This window comes from Lissotriton helveticus, chromosome 6 (assembly GCF_964261635.1).
Source record: "Lissotriton helveticus chromosome 6, aLisHel1.1, whole genome shotgun sequence".
Lineage (NCBI taxonomy): Eukaryota > Metazoa > Chordata > Amphibia > Caudata > Salamandridae > Lissotriton > Lissotriton helveticus.
Window position 1 is genome coordinate 136,724,585 of NC_136067.1, and position 27,917 is coordinate 136,752,501.

The window sequence follows — 27,917 nt, forward strand, 5'->3', positions numbered from 1 at the left end:
GGATTTCCCTGGGGATGTCTCCTCACCCAGCTGAGGTCTTAGCCCACAGTCCTGGTCACAGGCAGAAGTCTTGCAGATCTTCTCCTCACACAGTCTGACTGACTGCTTGACAGTTGATAATTTCGGGGACCTTGAGCTCCCCTTCTTGCCCATTCCTCTGTCCTGTCCATACTCCAAAAGGCAGTCTGCCATGGCATGAGCGACTCCAAAACTGATAGCCTCACATAACAGGCCATTGGAGTGAGTAGAGGTTCAGAACTGTGGCCCTATGATGTTTAGGGTGCACTTTCCCTGTTTGCGCCCTGACGCAGATTACAACAGGTGCACCAGGCGCAAACAGGGAAAGTGCATAATTTATTACATAGAATGCACTGACCCCAGGGAAGCCGCAAACTCGCATTGCCCCCAGGGCAGCGCATTCATGTGAAAATGGAGCGGCTGCTTTAAAGCCGGCCTGTGTTTTCACAGTGCAGGCAGCACCCGCCTGCACATTTAAAGGGAATTAGAGATCACCTACCAGGTATGTGCAGTCAAGGACTTCACCAACCTGCAAGGGGATGTCTGGGGGGTCCATGTGACACCCTTTCCCCCACCTTCCAGACGGCTGCTCTCACCTTTTTTTAAGTGGCACACTCTCAGTGCATCTCCTGAGAGCTTTGAGAGCTTATTTGCCGCGCATCTGTAATAGGGCGTGGGTGCTTAGCAAAGGTGTACCCTCATTTGCATGGGGCACACACCCATTCAAATGAGAGAATGCCCCCTGAAGATAGCGCTGGCACTTTACGTGTGCCAGCACTATCGGTATTACAAAAGGAGCCGCGCAAGCATCTGCAGCCCTTTCTGTATACTAAAGTGACCCAGGGGTGAACAAATCAGGCTCAAATGCCAATTGCGCTTTCGGGCACATATGTAATAAAGCCCCTGGATGTCAGCCACAGAGACACTTGCCTCATAGGGTACCACAGGGCCCCAACCGTACTCTTTATGATTCTTTTATCAGTCCCATCTCCTTTCTGAGATCTGCCCATACCCCTTTCCAGAGACTTCTCCCTGAATCAAAGACCTTCCTTTAAAGTGTACTGAAGAGCCTAGCTCTCCTTCCTCCAGTGTGTCTCCCACCCAGCTCACAGGAATGAAGCAATTCACTTTTCTACTCTTTTCAACACCTCTGCAAACCATACCAAAGAGTCCAGTTTTTTGCATCTCATATTTTTTCCTACGGCTGAACATTCTTTACTACTATCCACATGTGTGCGAGAAACACATCGCTAGCAATTTATATTATGTTTTTCTCTTTGTCTAAAACATGATTTGTATCTTTTTATGCTAATAATAGGAGTCAACATAGATTCTTTAACTTCCATATGCTCCTCCATTCAGCTCTAGGTCTCACAAAAGGAAACCCAGAGTCCTCCATGTATTGCACCATTCAGAGGCACACATACACCGAGCACACGCATGCAACCACATTTGAGCTGCACAACACTACATACTTGATGTCGGCCAAGTATGAGTTAAGCACGCAGGATGGAACTTAACAAGAGAGAGCCTTTAGGCCTCACTCCAGTGACACATACAAAAAAACCTGTTCACTTCTACTCCCACTGTACCCGAACTACTTAACTCCTGGCAAAGACTGTCGCTTTTCATTACTACGAGGGTAGCGCATTGGAGTCCCTCCAGGTCTACCAAAACTGCAATCTGTGGGACAGACATATGGCACAGAGCTCCACATGATCCATGTTTGTCTGTGACAGCTACAGGAATCCAGATACCATTACAGCTGGGGCACTCAAGGCAGGGATGCAAGGGACTGTTCGATCCCAACACCCTGCACTGATGCACTTTAGTGTGCCTTGTGTCATGCACACACCATTGCACTATACTGCAAGGATGTGTGTGTGTGTGTGTGGTAGTCTACATGTATTCTTCTATTATGAATAATATCTGTTACCAATGCTGCGTTATCCGCTCTTTTACACACAAGGAGTGTTCTGAATGTGACTATTTGGTCATTCATCGTTTGATTTTTGTGAGCTGTTGAAGTACTTTGAATATACTTTCCTCCAACTTACCAGTTTGTGTGATTTTTCCTGGTCATCAGTACTCCATGTTTCTTGGTGACGAGAGGGTGGAATAATACAACAAATGAAGAACAGAGTCCATGCCAGAGTGAAGCCCACTGTTTAAGGCAGCTGTTTGTGGCAGAGGAAACAGACGGACAAGTATGAGAGTCCAGCGCTGAGTAATTGACGGAAGGCAGGAGAGTTCAGCACTGCTTTCCGGAATTGACTGATAGAGTTCATTGTGAGTGGACACATCTTGCTGTTTTGGTGGCAGCAGTGATAATTTGTTGTGGTCCTATTCACGCAGCCAGGCATTTACACATATGAAATATAGCAAGTGTGTGTGACTCGCATGACAATGTTGAAGTGGCGCAAGCCTCATTACTGTTAGGTCTCAGTGGAACTCCACGTAGTGACCCAAAAACTCCACTGCGCTACACAGAGCTCCACAAGCAGCCGAGTGCATTTGGTCATGCCGTTTCTGTTGATTTTCAGTGCCAGGTATTTGCCCGGCGCTGGAAAATCAGTGTGAATGGCACCATGCATAGCACAGAGGGTGCTGCTTCTTTTCTTGCCACTCAAGCAGATTTTCTACTAGAGCAGCAGTTTTTTCAATGCAAACAGGTTTCTCATTGCGAGCTGTTGCAACCATCCATGACCGCACTTGTTGAAAAATATGACTGCCCGCGTGAGAAATCTCACCAGGAGGTGGATTTTCCTCGCTCACGCTCGCCAACTTAATGTGTATGAGCAAGGAAAAAACTCTGCTCCGCGGAGTTCTTCGGAACTCTGGGTGCTGCACAGAGCGTGGAGTGCAAACTCCGCGAACGAGGTGGAGTTCCCAGCCCAGGCCTAATTACTGTACATGGTACCAATATTTGTGCAACTTGTTTCATTATTGAAGAACTTTTGCAAAGGATTTACATTTTGTTAATTGACTCATAAGTACGTTAAAAAAGTAAATAATTAAATATTATATATTTGAGATTACTTTGTGAGAAAGAGAGAGAAGTGATCGAATTGGACATTCTGCTCTCATTCTTAGGTTTGATCAATATTTTATAATCCATCACTCCTATAAACAGTAGTACTTCTGTGAACCCTGACTGGAATTCTGGATTTCCTAGCCAAGATTGCTCAAACATTTACAAAACACATACAAGAATCAGTCAGCTCAATAACATGGCATCACACTATGGCATTTCTACACCATCACCATTTTTGCAAAATCCAGGAATTCCTCTTATTAGTTGGAAACAATAGTTCAGGGTGTTTGAGAACTATATAGTGGGAATTGATGCAAGAACCATGACAGAAAGATTGCAATCTTATTTAACACATTGGTGTTAGAAATGGGATCTCTGCTTGGCTAAGGCTTGCGTCAAAGCCAGGCAGAGACCACCACTCTAGTCAGGGCAAGGGAGTTACACGCCAAGATAACCCCTGCTCACCCCCTTGGCAGCTTGGCACGAGCAGTCAGGCTTATCCCGGGTGCAATGTGTAAAGCGTTTGCGCAACACACTCACACAGCAGCAACACACTAGGCACACCACAAAAAGGAACTCCAAACAAGGTTATATATAAAAATAGCCTTTGTATTACCATAAACACATTAGATCATAATCACACAGATGCACTGTGCCAACTGGCACTGGGCAGTATTTACAGGGAAATATTTACACATGACAGGGCCACGTGGGCCACTGTCAGAATCAACACTTAGTAGAAATAGCACTTAGTAGAAATAGCACTTAGTAGAACTGTAGCACAAAATAATAATTGTAGAGCACAACAGTAACCCCTGTTAAAAGGTAGGAACACACTACGCAATACTAATCACCTTAGGCATAGATCACGCAGGGAAACATAAACCCACTAGTATAAACTATACTAGGCAAAACAACCTCCTAATGATGAAAACACAGTTAGAGGTATCACAGGCATAAAGCATTGCACATTACGCCTAAATCACAATAGGCATAAACAGTGTACCCCAAGCGAGGGCACAACACATGAGGACTGCCCCCCAGGCCAACTGGCCTTCCACAGGGGCTCAAATGCCCGATGTCCAGAATGTCCGGGCTGGCTGCGCACTCAGCGAAAGCAACAAAGAAAAAGAGCAGCCTGAACGTGGCAGCTGCCCACAACTTTCTGGGCAGCTGTGTAATCACCACGAATGGGCACGGGTACTTTGGTGCCCTCAGAACTGAGCACTGGGGCTCTTTAAACAATTCTGCAGCACGTGGCAGCTGCCTGCGCTCTCGCAGGACAGCTGGGGTCAGGAAAAAGCGGACCCTGGCACGACTGTGCCCTCTGGGCCTTCTTGGGGCTCTTGAAGTGACTGAACGAGTGTTGGAGCCCCACGGGGCTCTGTAGGTAACTGAGGTCCCCCAAGCACTGTGGGGCACAGCCCGGAGCGAGGACGCGGGCCTCTCTGGCCCCCTAAACAACTATGGCCTCGTAGGAGAGGCCCACTGGCAGACGGGCCGCTCTGTCTCAGGGCCCCACACTGGGGTTTCTATAGTGTCCAAGAGAAGTCGGTACTGTAGGAGTGGAGGGGACGGGCACCGACAATGTGCCCCGACGCCCCCTTTACCAACAATGACCCCAGGAGCCCTGCACACCTTTCCTTTTTGTGCACCCGGCCTCCTGCTCCCCCAGACGATCTCCGGCCCCACTCACCAGGCTTTGAGGCAGACTCCTCCCACGGGAGTCCCGCTTGGCTTCCGCCTCCAGCCGTCACGTCCCTCTTCACCCGGGCCCCCTCCTGGGACCCGGGGCTTCTCGGTGGAGCCTGGGAGGCTCCAGAGACTCCTCGGCATGTGGCAGCACTGGCGGGGCTTACCTCTCCTCACGGGAGCCGCGCGCAGCGCGCTCCTCACCGGCGGGCGAGACTTCTCTGGTCTCCCTCTCCACAAGGGACACCAGCAAGGCGCGGGATGGCTTCCCCGGGCAGGGGGAAGCGGAAAAGGAATTTACCAGGCCCCGCTCACGTCCCGGCGTCTTTTGCCTGACTTCCGGTGCGGCCGTACAGGCCGCAGCAGTGATTTCTTTGTTGGCAGTGCGAGGGGTAGGCTCCCTCGCGAGCGACAATACACAGCGGGTGGGTACCCGCTGTAATTACAGGTGAAGTTGCGGGGTAGGCACCCGTGCAAGTTAAATAATTAAAGGAGCGGGGTGTCACCCGTATTAATAACAAGATAAGCAGGGTGGGCACCTGCTAGTAACAACTAGGCAGAAATGCGCAGAAACGCTGAGGATTTCCTCACAGGGCGGCGCAGCTCAGTGCTGCAAATCATAAAATAGAAGCGCTCCTAGGGCAGAAATCCAGAAGTAAATAAAGTTCTTCTCCAGGAGTCAAAAATAAAGCACTCCTCAGGCAATCCAGATATAGTGCCTCCCAGCCACTGGAGCGCAATGTCCAAAGATAGTCTTGGAGTGAAGGAAGGGGGGGCAAAGGCAGGGCCCAGGGGCCAGCTCACAGGGCCCTCCAGCAGGGAGGCAGTCCCCAGTGGCCGTACCTCCTTGTGCCCAGCAGCAGCAGCAGGCCCCCCTCAAGTCAGGATCCAGAGAACACTTTACATGGGGTCACAGCCCCTTTTTGTACACACATGTCCTTTGTCTAAGGCTGTAGGGCAGGGGAAGAACGAGTTACAACTGGTTCTTGAGCACTTTGTTTTGCTCCGCCCCTCTCCCTATTCACAGGACAGGCTAAGGACATCAGACGCACCACAGGGGGCAGCGCCAGCATTGTGGAGGGAAGGCACATCCCATTCAGGTCCCAGGTGCAACTATTCCCTCCCATCTACATGCAGATCACCCTATTCACCACTGGGCAGACCCATCCTGACTCCTGGAGTCAGGCACACCAGCCAGCCCCTGTCACTCACAAGCCAGACAGGCAATGCACATTCACTGCACACAGACATGCCAACTTCTAGAAGTGGCACTTCTACACTAGTCACATTAAATCTGCGCACATCGTTGCGTAGCATTTAATCTCACGAGTTCGCACATACCAAACTTGCCACTGAACTCCTCTCACATCAGGAACTACCATGGACACATATATCCCCCATGCATTCCTATGGGAGGGCAGACCAATCTCACCACACGCACTCAGATTGCACGCGCACTTTACACTGGGACACAGTGTTAAAGTGCGCAGAAGCCAAAAACAACTAGTATCAGGTCACATTTAAAAGTAAAAAGTTTAGGGGTGAACCTGCCAAGTCCAACATTTGGGAACTAAGAGTCAAAAACTATGTGATATTTTACCAGAAATACAATAAATACTGGAAGAATATGGTTCCTAGAATGTATTCCAAGAGGCTTTGAATTTAGCAACAATTTAATAATAAACCATATGCTGTTGCATAGACATAAAATTTTTATTCAAAGGTACAACATTTTATTGAAAATATTGAGTATGTTATGGAATTTAAAATTCTTGCTTTAACTTGTGAATTTGAGAATTCCATACATCAATATTTAGGAGATTAGATTGTCACCAATTGTTATTTAGAAAAGATTCATGAAAGTCTGCAGTGCTTCCGGGATCCAACCTTGGAAAAAAATAATTAGCATTCATAATGTCATAGATAGATCACAAGCATCTACCAAAACATTAGCTATGAGTAATGGTGGATCTATATGGACTCCTATTATTAGCATAAAAAGATAAAAATCATGTTTTAGACAAAGAGAAAAACATAATATAAATTGCTAGCGATGTGTTTCTCGTAAACTTGTGGATAGTAGTAAAGAATGTTCAGCCGTAGGAAAAAATATGAGATGCAAAAAAAACTGGGCTCTTTGGTATGGTTTGCAGAGGTGTTGAAAAGAGTAAAACAGTGAATTGTGTATCTGAGAATGTTGAGGATGTCAGTGACAATATTTCTAATCTTGTGTTGATGTAAAAAGTGGAGATTCATTTTAGAGCTATAGCAATGGAATTAGGTACATTTTGGACTGTATTGATAGCAAAAGAAAAGGCCGAATTCTGGATCTCCTGTGACCATTTTAAATGAGAGCATTTTCAAACAAGGGGAGAATATTAGTCCCAGGAAGTTGGATATTAATGTTGTGACTTATGTAGTACACAGCATACAAACCACAGGTTTTTTACAGCTTATTTTTAAAGATTGCTCAATATTTTCCAAAATGTATGTCATAAAGAAAGGAAGAGACATACTGGATTGGATACATCTGGGTATATTAAGGCTCACCCTTTATCTAGGTACCAACACATCTGTTTTTCTAGTAGAAAACTTGCTAGATGTTTTTTCTAATGTTTTGAAAAATTTAAATCCTTGACCCACAATGACTATATCATGACAGCCAAGAGTCTGAATAACTGTAGGAGCAGCTACTTAATATATCTGTTACTATGCCCCTGTGGACTTGCGTATGTCGGGGAGACAGGAAGAGAACTAAGGTTGAGACTCCTTGAACACAGGTCAGCCTTATAGACCAGAAAAATTAATGCCCCACTGGTCGATCATTTCGTGAGACTAAATCATAAACATACTGAATTTTCTTTGTTTGTTATTGAAAAAATGTTGTGCCCAAGAAGGGGCGGCAATATGGAAGTAAAAAGAAAGAACAGAGAGCAGTGGTATATCTCAACCTTGGATACGGTCAATAAGGGGTTAAACACCAAGGAAGATTGGATGAGAATTGTGCCTCAGTAATATCCATATAATCCTTGATATAAGTACAGGTCAATTAAATGAGCATGTTAATATATGTGGTGGGATTGGTAGAATATAGTACTTAACCCTTACTTGGTGACTTAGAGAAATGTGTATTAAGCATTTTAGGTTAGGCTTGATCCTGTTGGATTTTTGCAATATGCATGACATTTTCCATTAATCATTTACATGAAAAAAAAACCTGTGTAATAGGAGACAGCCTACCGGTACTACACCCTACGTGGCAGACCATGTGTATCATTATATGGACACAATAGCATATTAAAAGATTCTGGTGCATAAAATAGGTGATTCGCCTAAAAATGATTTTGATTATTTATGAGCGAATTACAAGAGTAAGGGCTTGACATTATTATCATTTAGGAAGTTGAAGGAGTGTTGTAATTGTGAGTGGATTTTTTTTAATATTATTACGACACTTAAAAAAACAGATTATTGAGATCAAAGCTGAAGATGGTAGGTATTCCGCGACTAGACTTTAAATGTAAAATACGAGCTTCAAGCACTGTTGTTGTTAGCCGAGAGGGAGCAATAAAGTATTGGTGAAAGCCGTGCATTGGCAGGAGGAGGCGTGTTGACGCCGAGGTCATCAGTTAAAAAGAGCCATCCCGGCCGGGCGCGTTCTCACCATTATCGAGTGGCGATACACAGTACGCAGCAAGTCGGAAACTAGGTCGTTGGATTAAAAAGGTGAGCGGGTAACATATTGGGCGTGAATATGGCATATTAGTATGTTATTAAGGTGAGGGCAGCGAGCTTTAGTTATTGCAGCCAAAATAGACAGACCCCGATATATTAAACTGAACCCAACTAAAAATGTTACCGAAGGAGTGTAAATACCCAGAACGGTCCATATAATGGAGATTGACGGACATTTAAAGTTCAATTGGGAAAACGCAGTGAGCTATAAATACCCCGGGAGGTGTGGATCATCGACCGAAGAGTAAGAGAATGTTAGGGATGTTTTATACCATACATATCTGCTTAATAATAGTCCCAAACAGAGAGCAAATATTTCGTTTTGATTGATTTTTAATATATATCAATTACGACGGATACAGCCACGACCACAACATACCCCGTGTCCAAGAACTAACATCATATGTAGGTCCCGGTGATTTTAAAAAAGGTGAGATATTATTTGCCATATCCATGCTATTTCAATGACCATTAGGTTTTAAAAAGAGGGCGTACAAATGAAAACAAAATAGGTTATTTTCTTTTCAAATAGGTGAACCGAACGAGAACATTGGGAAAGCAATAGTCCATCTAGTGGTAAACAGATTATTACCATGTACCAATAAATAAGGTAATAACAAAAGGATCTACATTGTGCAGCTGATTTAGGTGATGTCAAACTTAGTGAGCCTTATTATTATATCTTTGTATATTGATGCTTTAATTGACAGGGTGGGCCTTAAGGTTATATCATTGACTGATTAAGGGAACAACTTTTAAAGAACAAACACGGGGCTTATAAAAGGTAAATTCCTACTGTATAAAATCCATAGGGATAAATCTGCAATTGTTAAGGATTGTCCAATGTTATCATACTTTGATTAATAATAGTAATTCTACTACACTCCACAGATTTTTTAACTGTGACATTGAAATACTCTTTTTAACAAAACCGAGGAGGATTCTCACACATGTGTGATCGCACAGGTGAGTCAGAATATACATAAAGTGTGAATTCAATTGGTTTGTGAGGAGGAATGATTGTGTAGTCTGTAACTGGACCAAAAGTGAAGCACTTACAAAGAATAATTGAGAACTAGGAAGAGCAATAATCACTTGCACGCAGAGTAACATTTGTAGGGGCAGGAAGCTGTCTCTAATTATGTGTTAACAAAGTTTGTAGCTCTGATCACATAGGATTTATGGTATACATAGTGAAGGTACATTTGAGCCTTGTTCAGACTAGATTGTAGTAGCCCTACAAACTCCATGAACGTTTTGTAGATTGTCTTAGAATTTTAAATTATTTTTAAAGGTAAAAGAATGTTTTGTTTGATCTTGAAATAGGTGGCACCAGTAATAAGGAGAAATATATTTAATCTGTCCTGATGAAGGTGCTTTTATCGATTTAACACCACTGAAACACGTCAACACTCTATTTGCTGTTAAATTTGGAAGGGTCAACAGTATTGTGGTGACAGGGAATGAAAAATTCATGCCCTCTGTTGTACCGAGTTATTCTGAATTAACATCAGCAAGACAAAGTCAATTGTCTGCTTTTCTCCTGCTAGCTTTTGTGAACATGCATTTTGTTTTTTTTAATAAAATTTTCTCATGAGATTTATTTTAAATGAGAAATACAAATTTGTGATATATTTTGATTATAACTTTTCCTTGAAAGTGCTTTATATTTTGTTGTTGGTTCAAAAAGAGTGTTTTATATGAGTGCACTGGTGTGGCGTGATTGGCCTTTAAGTTAAACAATACCAAAGGGAAACCCTTTTCTTTTACTACATAGTATTTAAGTGCTCTATTCCCTTTGGTTCAAAGAGCTCCTCTACTTATTTGAGGATAATTTAAGCACAGCCTTGCAGCTGGAGAGCATTTAATTCTGTTGTGATCACTTCTCAGTGACATAATTATATTCTAAAGTATCATGGACCAATACAAAACCTTCGGGTTCATGGAGGATCAATTTAATAGTGTGGAAAAATACAACTGGGGGGGCACTACCAACCAGAATATAAGATCCTTAATTATTGCCCGGCGATGTCGCCTCTTGAACCCACACAGAAGTTAAACTATTGAAGAGGCAGGCGCTGGAGACTGGAAGGCAGGAAACAAGGGTTTTTATTCTCTCCGGAGGAGAACACAACGAAACGGACAGAAGGTATCGTTCTGAGGTGCTCTAACTGCATCCCGGAGGCCTGGCCTCTTATACACGAGTTTATCTCTTTATTACATGTAACACATTCTCGTTGATACTTTGATGTACGGAAAGACATCCTCGGAATCCCCCCTTCCCAGCCCGTTCCCATGCAAGGCTATAGTGGAAGTCCCCGCCCCGTTCACAACAGGTGATGATCATTGCGCAGCTGGGTATTCCGCCGATTCACGGAGTGTGCGGGTTTCGATCGGATCTCGTGGGGTGGGGGGGCTTTGATCATCTCGGGGATCCTTTGGGGAGGGAAGCTTCCTATTGTATGGGGAGGGGCAAGAGGTTGGTATCGGCAGAGCTAGGTGTCGGTCTGGGAACGGGGAAGACAAACGGGCACACGGGGAAAAGGGGTTTGCATCAAAAGGGCCGGAGATCATGACGGGGAAACAGGGAGGTGTCGCGCTGGGAACAGGATGAGGGCCTGGGGCAGAGCAGCGCCGAAGAGGGGTTTATGACCCAAGGCAGGTGCAAGCAGGGGGTTGCTAGCGAAGTTAGGAGGGAGAGAGAGAGAGACGCGCTGGCTCTCGGCGAGAGCCGGGAAGCCATGGTGTCCAAAAATGGCGGCTGTTTTACGCGCACAAAAGGTTTAAGGAGAGCAAGAGGGCGCCGATAATGTTGACGGTTTTCAGCCTAACTTTTAACAGTAGGATCATTGGTGCCTCCTCTAACAGTGCAAATAAAATCATGATGATCACTGGTAATAATGATAAATGGGGGAATGTTCCTTATTCTTAAGAAAAAAATAGTGTGTACAGAATTACATGCAGAGTTTCTTGTTGAATTGCTAAATCAGGGGCGATCCCAATAGGCCTCCAGGTCCGTAATGAACCTGGCCTATTTATAGATAACAAGAAATTCATAGAACTATGGACCCACATCACAAATAGGTGCAGCAGGGACTGGATCCTGCGTATAATTGAGACAGCACAAGAAATGGTCATTTTAGAAAACCAGGAAATAGAGAAGTTAGAAAATGCTCTAAGAGAAATGTCAGCAGTTGATGAGGCAAAAAAACGACTAGATGAATTGAACCAGGAAGTGGATGAGTATAAAGATTACCTTATAAACAAGAAAGCGATCAAGTTGAAAAAGGATATTAATAAGTTTAGCTTAGAAATGGTGAATCCCTACACCAATAAAGAGTACTTTCAACAACCTAGATATGAGAGAATTTTTGAGCAGAGACCGATTTATAGAAGAGGGAGTAGGAAAGGGGTCACCTTTGCCGATACCTCTGGTTCCAGCAGTGAGGAGGAGGGTCCTTCAAACAGTGAGAATAGTGGGCCTACTCCATCTGGAACATACAATGGGGGACCATATTTTTGAGAGCATCGCCCAAGGAAGGCCACAAGAATAGATCGGATACCCAATCAAAGCAGGGCGCAATATCAGAGGAACCAACCGCAGGACTATCAACCAGCGCAGAGAGGAGAGTATTAGTGCAATCAACCTCAAGGAATACCTCAAGACGAAGAAACAGAGATATTGGAGGTAGCGAGATCCGAGACAAATGCATTTCCTATTATCAACCTCTCATCATATACCCTTAGTGAAGTAGAATTGGAAGTCCTAGAAAGAGGGTTCACTTTTGCACCCACTGCAAATGTGAACAAATGTAATCTAGAAAAGGACCTCAAAGCGTTTTTTCGTAAAATAAGATTAAAGAAATTCTTTGAGGATAAGGAATATACCCCAACAGTGAATATTTCAGGCCTCCTGGAGTAATCCATATTCACACCGGCTATCACACAGGTGTGTAAAATTGTGGAAATCTTTGAAAAGGTTGTTGAATCTAAAGTTAGACAGATTATATATGAAGCACATCCAGATGAGAACAACATGTCAAAAGAACATAGAAAGGCCATGATGAACCTTAAGAACAACCTGCAGCTTACGATCAAGCCTGCAGAAAAGGGTGATGGGGTTGTTATTTTCAATACGAAAGAATATGATTTAAAAATGTTGCAGCTATTGGAAGTAAAAGAACATTATTCCAGAGTACAAGTTTCAAAACTGGAGAAATTAAACAATGAAGTGGCTAATACTATGAATGCCGCCCTGGAAAATGGGTGGATTTTCCAAGCTGAGTATACATTTTTAAATAACAAAAATGAAAGAATTCCTGCAATATGTGGTCTTCCGAAAATACATAAAAATATATGCGACCCCCCCATGAGACCTATAGTCAGTTGCATTGGCTCACTCCTTGAACCTTTAAGTCAATATGTGGACACATTTCTTAAGCCGCTAGTTGTACAACAGAAATCGTATGTTCGTGATTCAGCACACATCATCTCTATGTTCGAGGGCATGCCTTTTAATTCAAGAAATCAGATTTTAGTAACCCTTGACATAGTGGCGTGGGACATGAACATACCTCAAGACAACACAATTGAGGTAATTAGTGAAATTTTGGAGAGTCAGGACCTGAGAGGGGCCAGTAAAGAATTCATAGTACAATGTATCACATTAGTACTTAAAAACAATATTTTTTTTATTCAAAGATGAATTGTTTCTCCAGGGCAAGGGCACGAGCATGGGAGCAACCTGTGCTCTCAGCCTGGAATGCCTATATGTGGCCAAATTTGAGGAGAGACATGTCTTCAATGAGGCGGCGCCCTTCTATGAAAACATCAAGATGTGGAGACGCTTCATTGATGAAATTTTCTTCATTTGGGAAGGAGATGCCAGTACCCTAGATGAGTTCCTTGAATGGCTGAACCTTGGAGATGTTAACCTTAGATTTACAGCTTCATATGACAACTGTGCGGTTCATTTTTTGGACATCACGATTAAGGATATGGAGGGATCCTTGGAAGTGGATCTTTTCAATAAGTCCACGGACAAAAACACCCTCCTACACTACAGGTGTTATCACCATCGGTCACAGCGTGACAATGTGCTGTTTGGACAGTTCCTCCGATTGAGGAGGAATTGTACAAATATTGATGATTACTATAAATACGCAGAATGTTTAAGAAACAAATTGAAAGATAGGGGTTACCCTAAGAAACTTATCAAACAATCCCTCAAACGGGCCCGGTTTTATAACTGGGACAGTATGTTGAACCCAGACCCCAATTTCAAGAAACAGAAAACTACAACTGACTCAAAATTAGTATTTGTGAACCAGTTCTCAAATGTTAGTAACAGACTGAAGAATGCTATCAATTCCAATTGGAATCTTTTGAATGAGGGCAATGATAACCTGAGGAAAAATCTAGTTCATTCCTATCAGGAGGAATTCCATGAAAATCAGAGCACTATCACAGGCAACAAAGCAGTAGGAAACCATAAATATGGTAACTGCTCCATATGCGAGAATTGTCCTGTTACTAAATCCTTGACCCAATATGACTATATCATGACAGCCAAGAGTCTGAATAACTGTAGGAGCAACAACTCAATATATCTGTTACAATGCCCCTGTGGACTTGCGTATGTCGGGGAGACAGGAAGAGAACTAAGGTTGAGACTCCTTGAACACAGGTCAGCTTTAAAGACCAGAAAAATTAATGCCCCACTGGTCGATCATTTTGTGAGACTAAATCATAAACATACTGAATTTTCTTGGTTTGTTATTGAAAAAATTGTGTGTCCAAGAAGGGGCGGCAATGTGGAAATAAAAAGAAAGAACAGAAAGCAGTGGTACATCTCAACCTTGGATACGGTCAATAAGGGGTTAAATAAACACCAAGGAAGATTGAATGAGAATTGTGCCTCAGTAATATCCATATAATCCTTGATATAAGTACAGGTCAATTAAATGAGCATGTTAATATATGTTGTGAGATTGGTAGAATATAGTACTTAAACCTTACTTGGTGACTTAGAGAAATGTGTATTAAGCATTTTTGGTTAGGCTTGATCCTGTGGGATTGTTGCAATAAGCATTACATTTTCCATTAAGCAGGTAGATGAAAAAAAACATGTAATAGGAGACAGCCTACCTGTACTACAGCCTACGTGGCAGACCATGTGTATCATTATATGGACACAATAGCATATTAAAAGACTCAGGTGCATAAAATAGGTGATTCGCCTAAAAATGATTTTGATTATTTATGAGCCAATTACAAGAGTAAGGGCTTGACATTATTATCATTTAGGAAGTTGAAGGAGTGTTGTAATTGTGAGTGTTAGTTTTTTTATATTATTACGACACTTCACACAAAAAACAGATTATTGAGATCAGGGCTGAAGATGGTAGGTATTCCGAGACTAGACTTTAAATGTAAAATACGAGCTTCAAGCAGTGTTGTTGTTAGCCGAGAGGGAGCAATAAAGTATTGGTGAAAGCCGTGCATCGGCAGGAGGAGGCGTGTTGACGCCGAGGTTGTCGGATAATGACGTAGTTAAAAAGAGCCATCCCGGCCGGGCGCGTTCTCTCCATTATCTAGTGGCGATACACAGTACGCTGCAAGTCGACTACGGGGTAACTAGGTCGTTGGATTAAAAAGGTGAACGGGTAACATATAGGGCATGAATGTGGCATATTAGTATGTTATTAAGGTGAGGGCAGCAAGCTTTAGTTATTGCAGCCAACATAGACAGACCCCGATATATTAAACTGAACCCAATTAAAAATGTTAGCGAAGGAATGTAAATACCCAGAACGGTCTATATAATGGAGATTGACGGACATTTAAAGTTCAATTGGGAAAACGCAGTGAGCTATAAATACCCTGGGAGGTCCGGATCATCGACCGAAGAGTAAGGGAATGTTAGGGATGTTTTATACCATACATATATGCTTAATAATAGTCCCAAACAGAGAGTAACTATCTTGTTTTGATAGATTTTTTCTATATATCAATTACAACGGATACAGCCACGACCACAACATACCCTGTGTCCAAGAACTAACATCATATGTAGGTCCCGGTGACTTTAATAAAGGTGAGATATTGTTTGCCTTATCTATGCTATTTCAATGACCATAAGGTTTTAAAAAGAGGGGTACAAATTAAAACAAAATAGGTTATTTTCTTTTCCAATAGGTGAACCTATCAAGAACATTGGGAAAGCAATAGTCCATCTAGTGGTAAACAGATTATTACCATGTACCAATTAATAAGGTAATAACAAAAGGATCTATATTTTGCAGCTGATTTAGGTGATGTCAAAATTAGTGATCCTTATCATTATGTCTTTGTATATTGATGCTTTGATTGACAGGGTGGGCCCTAAGGTTATAGCATTGACTGATCAAGGGAACCACTTTTAAAGAACAAACACAGGGCTTATAAAAGGTAAACTCCTACTATATAAAATCCATAGGAATTAAATCTGTAATTTTAAGGATTGTCCACTGTTATCATACTTGGATTAATAATAGTAATTCTACTATACTCCACAGATTTTTTAACTGTGACATTGAAATACTCCTTTTAACAAAACCGAGGAGGATTCTCACACATGTGCGATCGCACAGGTGAGTCAGAATATACATAAAGTGTGAAATCAATTGGTTTGTGAGGAGGAATGATAGTGTAGTCTGTAACTGGACCAAAAGTGAAGCACTTACAAAGAATAATTGAGAACTAGAAGGGGCAATAAGCAATCGCACGCAGAGTAACATTTGTGGGGGCAGGAAGCTGTCTCTAATTATGTGTTAACAATCTTTGTAGCTCTAATCACATAGGATTTACAGTATACATAGTGAATGTACATTTGAGCCTTGTTCAGACTAGATTGTAGTAGCCCTAAAAACTCCATGAACTCTTTGTAAATTGTCTTAGAATTTTAAATTATTTTTAAAGGTAAAAGAATGGTTTGTTTCATCTTGAAATAAGTGACACCAGTAATAAGGAGAAATATATTTAATCTGTCCTGATGAAGGTGCTTTTATCGATTTAACACCACTGAAACGTGTCAACGCTCTATTTGCTGTTAAATTTGGAAGGGTCAACAGTATTGTGGTGACAGGGAATGAAAAACTCATGCCCTCTGTTGTACCGAGTTATTCTGAATTAACATCAGCAAGACAAAGTCAATTGTCTGTTTTTCTCCTGCTAGCTTTTGTGAACATGCATTGTGGTTTTTTTTAATAATGTTTTTATTGAAAACAATACAGGACATTTAGGGCCAGATGTAGGTAAATCTCATTTACCGATTCATTAATACCGAATTTTACCGATTCGGTATTTATGAATCTGTAAATGAGATGTAGGTAAAAATTCGGTATTTTTTACCGAATCGGTAAAAATACCGAATTGCTAAGGGGGACAGGGTGTCACTTTGATACCCTGTTGCACCCCTGTAACTGGCTTTTGCGCCATGTGGCACACAGACATGCCCTTAGGGCATGTCTGTGTGCCACATGGCACAGGTGTACATGCACAGATGTGCATGTACACAAGAATTTGTAATTTACCATGCAATTGTATTGCATGGTAAATACCGAATTCTTAAGGTCCTGTAGCACTGTTAGAAGTGCTACCTACATCTCGAAATACATATTCGGTAATTTTACCGAATAGTAATTTTACCGAATCGGTAAACTTTACAGAATCGGTAAATTTACCGATTCTGTAATTTTAACCATTCGGTAAAATTACCGAATCGGTAAAATTACCGAATATGTCCGTTTTTTGTGCCCCTACATCTCAATAGCCCTTTACCGGTCGGAAACGGCCGAAAATCGGTATTTTCGGCCGACTCCGACCGGTAAAGGGCTACCTACATCTGGCCCTTGGTATTCAAAGGGTACAGGCATTGGGTGCAAAGGTTGATCATTACTTCAGTGCGACTATAATTCTCTTTATACAAACAGGAGCATGGTGTACAGTTTATTATTCCTCAGTTTCACTTCCCACATCCACTGTAGGTGGTTCACACAGATCACCCCTATACTTATTCCAGGCCCCCCAGACTTTCCCCCATTTCCGGGGACAACCACGGTGCAAGTAAACCATTCTTTCTGCCATCATTGCTGCATCTAGGTCCAAGCACCAATCCCTGAGTGTTGGTATCCCCTCTGCCCCCCAACAGCTTGCCATATTACGTTTGGCGTACATCATACTTAGCATTGTCCAATCCTGATTGGGCTGGGAGAGGTCGTTTGGTTCCCACAGGTTCAGAAGACAGCATCTGGGCTCCGGGAGGAGCGTCACCCCAACCACCTGTGATATGGTTCTCATAATTAGAATCCAGTACCCTGCAATCTTGGGACATTGCCATATAGTGTGGTAGAATGTTCCCACCTCCCCACAGCCCCGCAGGCAAAAATGGTGTGCTACCCGCCCTATAGTGTGTAGTGTGGCCCTCGTGTAATATACGCGATGCAATATTTTTAATTGTATCAGCCGCAATCTAGAGGGTATTGCAACTTCTTGTGGGGAGGACAATGATGTATGCCAGTCTGCCTCATCAAAGTCTCCTACATCAGCGGCCCACTTGAGTTTCAATTTCATTGTAGGGTCCGGATTATTATTGACTAATTTACGATAAGTAAATGACGTCGCCTTCTTGGGAATGTGTTCAGTGAGTAGTCTGTCCTCTAAAGGGGTGGCTTCAGGTATCTCCGTGCCTTGTGGAAGGACCGATTCAAGGGCGTGTTTGATCTGCATGTATCTAAATTTCTCAGCTGGCGCCAAGTCGTATTGGGTCTGCAACTGCGCAAAAGGCACGACCGCACCTTTCTTCCATAAGTCTCCCACTGTGGAGATGCCTATTAGATCTCATGGCCCAAATCCTCTGCCGTTACGGAGTTTGCCCAATTGTCGCGCCGACCATAGGGGGGTAATTTGGGTAATAATATCTGTACATTTCAAACGGGTCTGTGCCGCGTACCAGATACGGACTGTATGTGCCGTCGGCCCTAAAAGTGAAGTGGAGCGTCTTTTATGATACAGTGCGGCCATAACCCCCGCCTCACCCAGTTCGTACCTATCCGCCTGAAACGGCGGTTCTGTTTGGGGTGCATGCAATCAATAATTAATTATTTTCAATTGGGCTGCCCAGTAGTATAACTGAATATCTGGGAGGGCAATTCCGCCGTCATACCAGCTCCGAATCAGTTCAACCTTAGAGATACGTGCGGGTTTATTACTCCACAGGAGGCCCGAGACCATTGCATCCAAGTTCTTAAAATATTTCATTGGGACCAGGAATGGGGTATTTTCTAGCACATATAGGAATCGGGGAAGCGTCATCATTTTAAAAAGGGCCGCTGTGCCCAGGAGGGTCAGAAGCAGGCCACGCCAATGAAGCACATCCCGCCTAAATCTCTCGAGTAAGGGGTCTAAGTTTTTAAAGAAGAAGTCATCCAGCCCAGGTGTCCCCCAGATATTTGAAAGAGTCTTCCCTAACCGTGAGTGGGCACTCCACCGGGAGCACTGGGGCTGGGCCCTTCTGGATGAATAATTCCGACTTAGACCAGTTGATAGTATATCCCGATGCCCGGCCAAAGATTTCGCAGATATTTAAGTGCGCCAATATGGAGCATCTAGGCGAAGTCAGGAACAACAGTACGTCGTCCGCATAAAGGGAGATGCGGTCCTCCCAGTTTTCCGTCCAGTGAAGGCCCCAGATCATATGGTCCCATCGGATCCAGGCCGCCAATGGCTCCAGAGCCAATGCAAATAGCAGTGGAGTCAGGGGGCAGCCCTGGCGTGTGCCTTGTTCCAACTGAAAATCCCCTGAGATGTGACCATTGGCCACCACATGTGCCAGCTGGCGCGTGTATAACTGCTGCACCCATGCTCTGAACTTAGGGCTGTAGCCCAGATGCCTGAGGAGCATTGTGTTTTTTAATTACATTTTCTTATGCAATTTACTTTAATGTACTTGCATTTTGGGGGCAATGTTTTTAAATGATAAATAAAGGTTTGTGATATATTTTGATTATAACTTTTCCTTGTAAGTGCTTTATATTTTGTTGTTTGTTCAAAAAGTGTGTTTGATGTGAGTGCACTGGTGTGGCGTGATTGGCCAAAGCTGTTGATAATGCAAAGTGAACTTCTGCAATTGTTATCACACAAGAAAAAAAAGGTGGGCAAGTGAGACTGTGTGCATATTTTTGCTCCTTGAATAAAAATATTGTGTTTGAATGTTATACTCTGCATCAATGAAATGAAAAATTAGCTGTGTTGGGAATCGCTAAGGCCCTGATTATGATTGTGGGTGGTATCTAGCGCATCAGATAAATAACGATATCATGGGCTACATTATGTATTGGGTTCGATAAATAGCACCTATTACGAGTTTGTGGGGAATAACATACACATTTTGCTGTTAACCGCACCAATATCTGCATGATATGGTTATTACTGTCTGCTTTTCGACTGTTAAATTTCAGCAGGTTTGACCACCTGAAATCTAACGAGCCTTGAGGTATTTTGCACATCCAATAATTATCGGATATGTTAAATGACTTTTATCTTGTAATTCCAAACCATACATGCGTACATTCAGGTGTTATTGACTAAAGACTAACACAATTAGACAACTGTCATAACTCCTTTTGGAGCATACAAATAATCAAGGAATCCATTCGGTTTAGCATTGCCTGAAAGTGTGTTTCAGAAATTAATGAATCAAATATTCAAGGATATGAATGGTGTCCTGCTGTTTACAAGATGATGTATTTAAAGTATGCTGAGGAAATTACTACACTCAACACTAGCTTGCGTACTATATTGTCTTTTCCTAGACACGAATAATTAACTGTACCTAATGACAAGTGGTATTTCTTGACACAAAAAGTAGAGTATTTAGGTCACTTGATCACACAATCTGCAATATTCTGAAAAACGAGTTATTGAATGCAGTGTTATAGGCCCTGAAACTATTGGACAAAGACCAGGTATAGTCATTCCTTGGTTTATGTGAATATTTTGCAAGCTTTATAATTCGTTATGGTACTCAAACAGAAATTCTATAAAGATTGCTAAAATAAATGTGCATGAACAGGAAAAAGTGTTCACGATAGCTAAAACACGAATTGTAAATGCATCTGCATTGAAACCTTTTATACAGGGTCATTAGTATGGAGTTACTGTAGATGCTAATGACATCGGTGTTGTATTGAAGTTTGGATGGGGTGGAGAAAACAATAGTGTTTGTGTGTAAGACATAAAGTGATTCTGAAAGAAATGACAGCACAATCAAAAGGTAAGCAGTAACTTGGGCAGTAAGGAAGCAGTAGCTTGGGCAGTGGAAAAATGCAAAGCATATTAAAGAGGTAATCGTTTTATTTTGAAAACTGATCATAAACCATCAATAGTTCTGATCCGTGAACATGAGTCTGGTTGTGATCTGCACGTCTTTTTAGATGTAATACAAGAGTATAACTTCAGTGTTGAAAATATTACAAGAAGAGTGAAAAATCATACAGATTCCCTTTCAAGGTTACCAATCAATTTCTAAAAAATGATGGTGATGATTGTGATTGCTATATAACATCCATTGATTTTTTGCAATCACACACACTTATTCTGACAGAGGAGAGAGGGAGGGTAAATATGGAGAAAGATGACATTTTAAAGTACGTTTGTAAGTATATGAGTGTTGGTTGGGCAAATATTGAGCATATTTATGGTAATTTACAGTGCTTTTCATAGGTTTCAGGGGAATTGAGCTTGGCTTCAGAAATCTTGTTGCGCTGTGATCAATTAATTTCTTTAACAAGTTTATTTAATTATTTAAATCATGTGCACATTTATGGTATTTGAGATGTACCACTACTAAGATTTAAAAATAAAAAATCATTAACTAACATGGACAGTTAGATACATATGTTTGTAAGCATGTGTAGTGAGTGTTTACATTCTAATAGAAAAGGGATTTTGAGGATGACCCCACACCTTTCCAGGCCATGGAAAAAAGTAGTTGTGGATTTTGCAGGACTATTGTTAACCATGTCTGCTAGTAAACAATACATGATTATTACAGTAGACTACTATTCCAAATGGATACACCATAAATGTATAGGTAGTGCCAATACAGATTCAATAATGCCGTTTAAAAAAAATAAAAAAATTGAGGGACCGCTAGTTCAATTAATTTCAGAAAATGGTCCCATGTATTATGAAACATTTTACATTTGGGTTGTTCAATCCACAATCCAATAGGTTAGTGCAAATGGCAAACCAGAACTATCAAGGAAGGAATACAGTCAGCTGCTTCTTTAGCCAATAATTTGAAACGTACATTATCTGAAAAACATGATATGCCACATAGTACTACTGGAGAAATAATGTTGGAAATTGCCCTTTTTCCAGGGTTAACCCCAAACTTTTTGGTTCTTCTGCCTTTTTTTCCTGACCTGTGGTTGTTGGCTATAGAACTCTGGGCACTTTACCACTGCTGATCAGTGCTAAAGTATGTATGGTCTTTGTATAAAGTGCTATGGTGATTGGTTATCCATGATTGGAATATTTGTCTTACCAGTAGGTCCCTAGTAAAGTGCACTAAGTGTGCCAGGGCTGGTAACTCAAATGCTACTAGTGGGCTTGCAGCACTGGTTGTCCCACCCACATGAGTAGCCCCAAACAGATGTCTCAGGCCTGCCACCGCAGTGCCTGCATGCAGTTTGCTAACTGCCATATCGACCTGGCCAGTGTACCCACTTGCCATGCCTTACCCTTCCCTTTCCTTACACCTAGGACACCTCTATGGTAGGCCCAAGGTCCCCACCTGGGCAGGGTGCAGTGTATTTGAAAGGTAGGATATGTACTAGTGTGTGCAAAATGTCCTGATTGTGAAATACTGACAATTTTGTTTTTCACTATTGAAAGGCTATTTTGCCCATAGGAGAGAATAGGGAATGCTGTGTAACAGGTTTACCTGCATATCTTCCTATGGGAGTGAGATAGAAAATTGGAGTCTGGTATCACTGAACTCAGAACTTAATAACACATCTTTTAGGATGGATGGTTTTTAAATTCTGTGTTTGCAAATAACACTTTTAGAAAGTTGCTATTTTCTTGTTCATACTTTCTGTGTGCCTCTGCTTGTTTGTGGATTGACTGTCTGGTTTGACAGTGGCAGGGGCTGGGGTGGCTCAAGGAGTCTGGGTGAGTCAGCAATCTGCATTTGGAGTGGTGGGAGGAATAGCACCTTGGCTTGAATATGGCTGTGCCTGCCTTTCACAATGCTGGCTCCACCTTCTGTGGTGCGTCTGATGACCCTGGCCCACACCGACAAAGGAAGAAGTTGTGCACTGGCAGAGGGCACCCAGAACTGGTTTGGAATGGGTCCAGAACCCCTCACACATAGATAACAAAGACTTTTGGTATATAAATATGAGAGCTGAATTTTAGACTACTTTGGAATCAAGGAGGAACCTTTGCTGAGGAGAAAAGCTAAAGAGATGAAGGAGAAGTAATGCCCTTGCTGTGTGTCTGGGGTTGGGCTGCAGTTGCTATTTCTGCCAAAGGAAGGACAGGGGACTTTGCTGTGTGCTGTGTCCCCCTGCTTGACAAGGACTTTGCTATGTGCTGTGTCCTGAAAAGAAAGTCTTCAAGGGCCCGAGGAGAGCAGGCCTCCTGTTGTGGAAACACAGGGATATAAAAGTTTCCAAGACTACTTCGTGATCAAGAAGAAAAGCTGAAGAGCTGAAGGAAAAGTACTGCCCTTGCTGTGTGTGTGGGGCTGGCCTGCAGTTTGCTGTTTCTGCTGAGGAGAGGATCAAGGGACTTTGCTGCATGCTGTGTCCCCTGCTTGAAGAAGGACTTTGCTGTGTGCTGTGTCCATCTGATGAAAAGTCTCCAAGGGCCTGAGAAGAGCTGGCCTCCTGTTTCTGAAGTCCCAGGCACAAAAGGACTTCACCCCCAGCTTCCCTGACTTCCTTGCTGGAAGTGCTGACCTGCCCTGAGGTGCATTTAACTGTGTGTGCAACCATTGCTGCTGGGAGCTGGAAGCCGATGCAATGAGGGAGAAGCTGCCATCGCATCACCAAGGAAGCGTGTCACTGCTTGCGCTGTTCGCCGTCGCATCACCAGAGATGCGTGTCACCGGACTGTTTCATCGCTAAGGAAGCATGTCGCTGCTGCAGCGGATTGCCATCGCATCACCGGTGAAGCGTGTCGCAGGACATGTCGTGGCACAAGAAACTACCCATTTCGCCACACGGCCATTGGTCGTGCACGCATTGCATCCACGTTGACGCATCGCACCAAAGACACCATTTTATTGCATCGCACCGGATCATCGCAACGCATCTAGGCGTCATCTTGTTGCATCACAATCAGAGCACAGGAAGAGTTGACACATCACCTTCTCTGTACCTTTTTGTTTGTTCTGCGTTACACATCTAAGGTACTTTGAGAGAAAATTGTCGCATTTACCATCTACAAGTTTATTTTTGCAACAACCCTTTTTAAAGACATTCTACTGAGTATCAGTATGTTGGATGTTTATCGTTTTGGTCTTGTTTAGTTTAGTTTAGATAAAGATATTTTATTTTTTTAAACTGGTGTGGTGTCCATTTGTGGTGTTTTCACTGTGTGTTGGTACAAATACTTTACACATTGTCTTTGGGATCAGCCTGTCTGCTCGTGCCAAGCTACCAAGGGGTGCGTAAGGGCTATCTAAAGTGTGTATCCCCCTTACCCTGACTAACAGCAAGGGTCCCTATTTGGTCAAAGTTACCTACCTCTCCCAACTAGAGACCCCCAGTTCTAACATTGCTGGTCAGCGGTGGGATTTGAACTTGTATTTATACTTGCCCCACAGTGATTGGTGTACATCATTGGACTAGTGCAGACCACTACGCAACCACATACTGTTTGTTCTGTGTATTGGTGTCCTCTAGAAGTATTTTTGATACTGAGACTCTGGTTAGTGTTGCAGTCTTGGCAAAATGGAAGTCAACTTTTCCCATCTGTAAATCTACACAATCAAGGAGATAAAAGCTTTTTGCACAGAGATGGAGCTGCCTGTAGAGAGAGGGCCCACAAGGAGGGATCTTGAGGCGCACTTGTATTCCCATGAGGTCAGAATTTGGGAAGCAACACTAACAGATGATTCTGAGGAGGAAGACTTCTCTGACTATTGAGCAGGGGGACAGAGAAATAGACCGGGAACTCAAGAGGCTTAAGGCCGCAAAGGTCTCAGCTGAAATAGAAAAGCGTTTAGCTTAGGAAGTGAGCTTTGCTGAGTTGGAGGTGGAGTCCAGCTCAGATGGTGGAGCAAGGTTGTGTTGTCTAGTGCTGAGGGGGAAGTACAAACACCCAAAGATGTGGGGCCTGACTTGAGGGAGGGGGTTGACATACACCAGGGGGTTCAGGTTTATGAGACAGCTCCAGTGGTGTGCAGTGTCTGTGAAGTAGATTGGGGAACTGACACAGGGGATCATATTCCTAGTGGTGGTAGGGAACCTCTAATGATGAGAGGTGCAGGGAGAGGGCTTCCCCCATTGTAGACGTTCTGCTGTGTGACTGTGGAGACCGCCCAGAAGAGTGTGGGTTGAGTGACAGAGACAGTCAGACACTGTCTTGCCAATCTCAGAAGAGTGGTGTGGGGTACTTGTTGGAGGTACTGGCAGATAAGGCAAAGGGTAGCTTGGTTAACAACTGTGGGGGGTTGTGTGATTCATTTGTTGGAGAGCATATTTTAAGTCCCTGTTTTCCATTCCTAACATTTGAAGTACTATGAAATATATTGATTCAATTTAGTTTTGTTACTTATTTGAGGGGAGGATGTTTGGTATTCTACACGTACTTGCTTTATGTTATTACTAATTTCTGTTACCAATGCATGCGTATTTCATTTTAGAATGTAGAGTGTTACACTATTATCTTTTTTACACACAAGGAGTGGTCTGTACTTGACTGTTTGGTTAGTTGGCATTTGATCTCTATGTGCTCTGAGCTTTTAATTTCTGCACTTTGAATAGACAGTTATCCAACTTTTCTGTTCATGTGGTTATTCCTGGTCATCAGTGCTACGGTGTGTTGTCTAGCATAGGGTTGTCAGAAATTTCCAGCAGCACACATGCAAAATTGGAGAAGCTTTTTGAAAAGAAAACTTTTCTCCAAGTTTATGGCTGCATTAAGGAGCAAATATGTTTGGTGCAAAGTCATGTTGTCTACCTTTTTCAGTATATATGGCTTTGCAGCAAAACTCATCTGTGATTGCATTGAACTGCCCATGTACCACTCAGGATATGACCCTTTGATAGCAAGTAGTACAAAGAAGTGCATAGCACTAGTTTGATTTTAGAGCTACTGTCCAGCACACAAAAATGTTTTGCATTGGAGAGTAAATCCCAATCCTACAATTTACACTGATTTGCATAACCCAAGGTAAAGTGTTAGTAAATCGGGTCCTAAAAGTGTTTCATATTACAAAATTGCTTTTTGGACACAGCATGGACCTCATATTTTTTGAACCAAGTTCAGAGACTCATTTGAAAGGAAATAATTTCAGTCCATCCATAAGGAATGTATCCAGCTGGGCATAGACGCAATGGTGTGGTACCCAGTTAAACTGTCTGTCATTTATAAACGGAAATATAATGTATATATATGAGAGTGCTACCCATACTATTTTGCAGGAGGCAAATATTCTGCCCATAGATCTAGATGGTCTTGCAAGGCCCCTCTGCAGAAAGACCCTTTAACTCTGCTCCTACTATGGGCTGGGGTTACAGAGGGTCTCTTTCATTTAGTATGCAGTACTGTTGTTCTGTTTCTATATGGTATGGAGCCTACTCTTCAATCAATCAGGGCGTTATAAAGCCCGGCTACTCACCCGTAAGCATCTCAAGGCGCTGAGGGGGGGCTACGATCAATCTGGGTGCAGGGGTTCAATCGAAGAGCCAGGCCTTGACATCCTTCCTGAATTGGGTCAGCGATGAGGCTGACCTGAGGTGGAGAAGGTGTTCCAGCTCATGACGGTGAGGTGAGAGAACTCATTTCCACTTTACCCTCATCCCCTTTTACCTTTGTGGTCTGAAGCCTGGTGCTGGGGATCCATAATGTATAGATGTTATAGTTATTCAAGCTGAGATGTTAATATCTTGTCTCCAATATTGTGAAGTCTGATGAAAGGCACTGACCTAAATTTTGTTTTTGTTAGAGAGAAATACATCTACACTGTTAGGTAATTTCTCAATTTGTGGCATTTTTTTAAATAAAAATAATTTCTAAAGGGAAAAGTGGGAAAGTGACTAAGAGAAATTCTTAGATTGAATCCAAGGAATATCTTTTTCTTTCATTCCGCCAGTGAAGTTGCATTCAAAAGTAGCAAATGTGAGGAGGAATCAGAGCAAAGTGGCAATGTCAGATTCTGTTAAAAATTCCTTGCAATGAATTAAAGGTTTCAAGCACATGGCTGAGCCCAGTGCATGTTTCCGGTCTGGAAAGGGAGGTGTAAAGTTCCCTAAAGGCATCGCTTATACCCTCATCAGTCTGAGGTGATTAGTCACTGTTGGTCTTAATTCCCTGTATTGTTGTGGGTGTGGTTGTTGCTTTCTGCTGTGTGGCCAAAACTTTGCCTGCCTTGTTAACTGTGTTCACAAAAAAGTGATAGATGGAGTGCCTGAATTATTCTCAGCTACTAGTAATCACTCAGGCAGCATCCCTGTCCATCGCTATTTTGCACACCATGCAACTTCAGTGTAGATCACGCCATATGTATACTTTGGTGTGGTATTTTGTATTTTGTCGGCCTGGAGGTATTCCATTATAGGCTTGAATGTCCGCTGTCGCCGAGGTGTGCTAGCCACTAAATCATGGAAAAAGAAGAATTTGTTACCATCATTCTCAGTTGTGTTGCCATCTCAAGTCTTTTCCATCATTTCTTCTTTTTTGTTGTAGAAAATTATCCAGGCTATTTTCTGCCACTCCTGGGAAGGCCTCTGATTCTCACGTTTTTCTGCCTTGACCTATTTTCCATGTCTTCTTGCTTTAGATGAATTTCTTCATTTTTTATTCCAGCGTTCAAGATGGATCCCCACTTGTTGGGTTATCAATTGTGGTCTCTAAGTGGTTGACTTTTCTGCCCAATTCTTGCACATCTTTTGCACTTCTTTGAGGGATTCTTTCAAATCAGACCTGATTGTTGCCACCTCCCTTTTAATTTCTAGCAGAAATTTCCTGACACATTCTTGTGACATACCTGGTGACAGCTTCTACAGAGGAGAGCCTCTGTCCATAGCATGTGTTTTGTCACCAATAGTGGCACCTTGCGCGGTGAGCATTTCTTTGATTGAGGTCTTTTACCTGGTATATTGGTGGTCATCATGTGTAGTACTTTGCTGCCAGTTTCACCTTTAAAAATTCTGAATGTAAT